Below are 6,003 nucleotides of genomic sequence, written 5' to 3' on the forward strand. Positions count from 1 at the left end.
GTTCTGAAGGGTCGACAACGTGGGGTTGGAGTTAAGTCAATACATGGGTTCTGAAGGGTTGACAACGTGGGGTTGGAGTTAAGTCAATACATGGGTTCTGAAGGGTCAACAACGTGGGGTTGGAGTTAAGTCAATACATGGGTTCTGAAGGGTCGACAACGTGGGGTTGGAGTTAAGTCAATACATGGGTTCTGAAGGGTCAACAACGTGGGGTTGGAGTTAAGTCAATACATGGGTTCTGAAGGGTCGACAACGTGGGGTTGGAGTTAAGTCAATACATGGGTTCTGAAGGGTCAACAACGTGGGGTTGGAGTTAAGTCAAGATACACGTCCTAAATCGTCAACAATGTGTTGATTGGAACTAAGAATAATAATTGCAACAATAATGTAGATCATCTCTACAGGGCCCACTCACGTCTGAACACGGCTCTAAGCGCTTTACATAAATGCATGTACGAACAATATTCATGCACACACACACACACGCACTCGCACTCACGCACGCACACACACACACACACACACACACACACACACACACACACACACACACACCCACACACACGTGCGCTTTATCACACACACACACGTTTACAAATCGTTACGAAATGAGCACATACAAATACATAAAATAACACACAATGCAATTCGTAAAAATACATAAATGGATACATGGTCATTTACGTAACAACATGGTACTGAACATGAATCTACTGACATTAGTAGTCATAAAGGGTCAACAATGTAGGGTTGGAGCTATGTCAAAATACGACTTTTAAAGGGCTTATACCGTGGGGTTGGAGCTATGTTAAAATATGACTTTTAAAGGGCTTATACCGTGGGGTTGGAACTATGTCAAAGTATGACTTTTAAAGGGCTTATACCGTGGGGTTGGAGCTATGTCAAAATATGACTTTTAAAGGGCTTATACCGTTGGGTTCTAAAGGGTCAACAATGTAGGGTTGGAGTTTAGTCAAGATACGACTTTTGAAGGGTAGATAACGTGGGGTTGGAACTAGGTCAAAATATATGGGTTCTAAAGGGTCAACAACGTGGGGTTGGAGCTAAATCAAGATACGACTTTTGAAGGGTCAACAACGTGGGGTTGTAACTAAGTCAAAATATATGGGTTCTAAAACATCGACAACGTGGGGTTGGAGTTAAGTCAATACATGGGTTCTGAAGGGTCGACAACGTGGGGTTGGAGTTAAGTCAATACATGGGTTCTGAAGGGTCGACAACGTGGGGTTGGAGTTAAGTCAATACATGGGTTCTGAAGGGTCAACAACGTGGGGTTGGAGTTAAGTCAAGATACACGTCCTAAATCGTCAACAATGTGTTGATTGGAACTAAGTCAGAATAATAATTGCAACAATAATGTAGATCATTTCTACAGGGCCCACTCCCGTCTGAACACGGCTCTAAGCGATTTACATAAATGCATGTACGAACAATATTCATGCACACACAGGCACTCGCACACTCACACTCACACACATACACTCACACACTCACACACACACACGCACACGCAAAACAACACACACACACACACACACACACACACACACACACACACACGCGCGCGCGCGCTAGCGCGCTCGCGTTTTATCACACGCACACGTTTACACATCGTTACGACATGAGCACATAAAAATACATAAAATGATATACACAATGCAATTCGCAAAATACAGAAATGGATATATAGTCATTTACAAAACAACATTGTACTGAACTTGAATCTACTGACATAAGTGTGATAAATGTCTTTGAAGATACGTTAAATTTAGACTCAGATATTGTTTGTCTCAATGGTTGGGGAAGAGTTCCAAACTGATGGAACAAGGTGGGCAAACGATCTTTTAGCTAATCTTTTACCTCCCTTTCTAGGAACTCTTAAAAGATATTGATCGCCTAAACTTAGTGATCTAGGTGGAACATAAATCTGGATGAGATCACTAAGATGTTAGGGAGCTTTGTTATTGACACATTTATGACATAATATTGCAATTTTATATGTGTTCTAAAGGATGAGTAATGTGGGATTGGGGCCAAGTCAAGACAATGGTTTTAAAGGGTCAACAATGTAGGGTTGGAGCTATGTCAAAATACGACTTTTAAAGGGCTTATACCGTGGGGTTGGAGCTAAGTCAAAATACGACTTTTAAAGGGCTTATACCGTGGAGTTGGAGCTATGTCAAAATACGACTTTTAAAGGGCTTATACCGTGGGGTTGGAGCTAAGTCAAGATACAACGTAGTGCAAATAACGTAGGGTTGGAACTAAGTCAAGATATGAGTTTTATAGTGTCAACAACGTCGGTTGGAATCTAATTCAAGAAACAAGTTCTGAAGGGTCAACAACATTGGGTTGGTTCTAAGAATTGTTAGTGAGTAGAACGCAAGATACATTTCAAAGGCATTTACATGTTCCGGCTGTCCATTGTTCATCCTTATTTACGGTCTTCCAGTCAAATAGGTTGTCCTTCCTGCAGGCTGTTCTGTCCTACTGATAGTATCAGAACACCCACCACAGGATGGTCAAAAGCCAAAGGAACAGCTGACTGTTTGTTTGATCCGTTGAGTATACATTTTACCGCCCCAATGACACAATTCTGGCAGTGCAACACCAACAAGCTGCAAGGAACCAGCCAGTATACAAAAGTAACTTTCAACACTCAAAATGAAAATCAACAAGCAGCTCTTCCAAGCCAGTTCTACTCCTATCACCCCCTTCCCCCCCTGGAAAGACTCAATCTACCCCTGCCACCCCACAACCACCCCCTCCCCCAAATTTCCCGAAAAAAATGCTACACTGCCTCCCGCCATGGCCATGGCTATACTATCTATAAAATCCTACTCTGAACCTAGCTTATCTTCCTAACTTTCTATCCACCTATCTCTACAGGAGGGAGGGGATGGCAGAAGCACAAGTGGGTGGGAAGAGCTGCCTACTGACTTTAAGCCTGAGTGCTGAAGTGAATTTTGCATACTGGTTTGTTCCTTGTACCTTCTTGGTGCTGAGTTGCCATTACTGTGTCAATGATGCTGTGAAATGTATACTCAGTGGATCAAACAAACACTGCCTGCTGTTTGTTCTTTGACCTTTAGTAGTAGACTTACTGATAACCCAAGTGTCTTCTTGACCAAAAGTCTGATGAGTGGCAGTGATCTGAGGGAAACAAATTCAAAGTTAAACCAGTTTGCATTTATTTCTAAGTAATTTTGAGTTTAAGCACATTCATGTTGAAGCATCTAAAATATTTGATACGTGATTAGATCTGTTTAAATTCAGTACATTCTAGTAAAATGAGCAAAGTAGTAAAAAATAAAGTAGCATGTGACACAGAAAGGAAGTTTTGATCTTCAAGGATGTCTATACTTCACACTGTGTCCAGTTTTTAATCAACTAAAAATTACGGTACAAGTGTTCCCTACACTGGTGGGAAAAAAGATACATGAACAATACATGTTGAAAAGGAAGAATTTAACCTTGAAATGACCATGAAACAAACATAAATTTCTCCCCTTTGAATTACGTCAGTTACAAGCAAACGTTCAACTCATAGGTATATATTTTCAGGAACCATTAGACATATCCAGGGCAGTTTTTGAGAGAAACCTAAACATAAACATGAAACTTTCAAGTTTCAATGAGTATTCTAAATGTTCAGTCATAATAGGTTGTTCTTTTTTAATACATCTAAATAGGCAAAGAGATCTTTCAAAGACAAATACCTTTTGAGGCTGATCATTCATCGCTTTTTGTTTCTCGACACAATCGATATGGACAATCCTCTGATCCCGTCAGCAATCCACCGGTGCTGTACTGCAGGCAGTCCTGGGGATGAAACGTGTCATAGGAAATCCTCCAAAATAGATATAGTTTTATTTAGTTTCAAGGTTTTAAAATATGCACTATACTGGCAGGGAAGAAGGAAGAAAAGGCAGATTACAAATACGACACGTACTTGATTTTGAAAATGGCCAAAATGAAAACAAAACGAATTTATTATTCAAAGCGAGAGCCAGCAATGCAAATTTTCAATATAGTCCTTCCCTGTAGACGATCCTGGTGATGATGCCTTTTTAAAAAATCCCCTTGCGTTAATTAACAGTTTCAGATAATTTTAAGATTCCATTTGTTGACACTGATCAATAACACTAATGCTAATGAAAGGTGTTCACTTTAAATGTGTTGTATTTTTGTGTGGCAGTTATTTTTACACCCCCATCAACACAATTTAGATCACTTTGGGGGTAGATATCCGACATTTCACGGTGAAACCTGACTCATCGGTGGACATTCTAATTTTATAGTCATTATGAGTTAAATAATGTCCTAATAATAATGGAACTTAAGCCTCATTGAATAGTGTTGCAAGACATACTTCAATAACAAATATCTTCTAATACTGATCATCATTCATCAGTTCTCGTTTCTTGACAGTGTCGATATAAACGGTTCATTGGTGGTGTGGTCGGTCTAATGGTCCCTCCAGAATCTTAATGATGAAAGAAATAATGAAACTTTCTTACGCACCGATGTATATTCTTTTAGTTAGTACATAAATAATGTTATATAATTTCTTAATACGTCAGGGAGTAGAATTGCAAGAAATACTATTTCAAAGACAATTACCTTCTCAGGCTGTCCACCATTGAGCACTTCGTATTTGGAGTCTCCCACTTCCAGTCCAATAGGTGGTCATATAGGCTGTCCTGTCCTACTTGTAGTATCAGAACACCTACCACAGGATGGAAAAAAGCCAAAGGCACAGCTGGCAGGGTTTATTTGATCCACTGAGTATACATTTTACAACACTACTGATACAATTCTAACAGTGCCACACCAACACGCTGGAAAGAACAATTCAGTATACAAAAGTCACTTCAACGCTCAAGTTGAAAATTAGCAAGCAGCTCTTCCCAGCCTGTTCTACTCCTGCCACCTCATTCCTCCCTGAAAAGACTCGATATACAACTACCGCCCACTCCCCCCCCCCCCACCGCACACACACCCCCCCAAAAAAAATCCGATACGGCCCCCACAACTCCCTCACGCATTGGCCATGGCAATACTAATATCTACAAAATCCTACTCTGAACCTACCCTATCCACCTAGCTCCCTAGTTCATTTTAAGTTGGATTTTTTTTAGTGTTGGAGTTTTTTTACACCCTCATCAAAACAATTTAGATCACTTAAGGTGTAGATATCCGACATTTCACGGTGAAATCTGACTCATCGGTGGATATTCTAATTTTATAGTCATTATGAGTTAAATAATGTCCTAATAATAATGGAACTTAAGCTTCAGTGAATAGTGTTCCTAGACATACTTCAATGACAAATACATGTACCTTCTGATGCTGATCTTCATTCCTGCCTTCTTGTTTCTTGACATTCTCGATGTAAACGGTTCATTGGTCACGTCGTCTAATGAGCCCTCCAGAATCGTATGGATGAAAGAAAGAAAGAAAAAAAGAAGAACATTTCTCACGCACCAATGAATATTTTAAAGTTATTACATAAATAATATGTTACACAATTTCTTAAGTCAGTGTGAAGAATTGCTAGAAATATTTCAAAGACAATTACCTTCTCAGGCTGCCCATTATTCATCACTTCATATTTGCAGTCTTCCAGTCACATAGGAGGTCCTTCCCACAGGCTGTTCTGTCTTACTGGTGGTATCAGAGCACCTACCACAGGATGGTCAAAAGCCAAAGGCACAGCTGACAGTGTTTGATCCACTACTGAGTATACATTTTACAACACCACTGATACAATTCTGACAATGCAACACCAACACGCTGCAAAGAACAATCCAGTATACAAAAGTCATTTCAACGCTCAACTTGAAAATCAGCAAGCAGCTCTTCCCAGCCTGTTCTACCCCTGCCACCCCTTCCCCCACTGAAAAGACTTGATCTACACTTGCCGCCCCACTCACGCCCCCCCCCCCCCTTTAAATAATTTTTTTTTTTTAATCCTACACT

Source organism: Aplysia californica, unplaced genomic scaffold, assembly GCF_000002075.1.
Source record: "Aplysia californica isolate F4 #8 unplaced genomic scaffold, AplCal3.0 scaffold00290, whole genome shotgun sequence".
NCBI lineage: Eukaryota > Metazoa > Mollusca > Gastropoda > Aplysiida > Aplysiidae > Aplysia > Aplysia californica.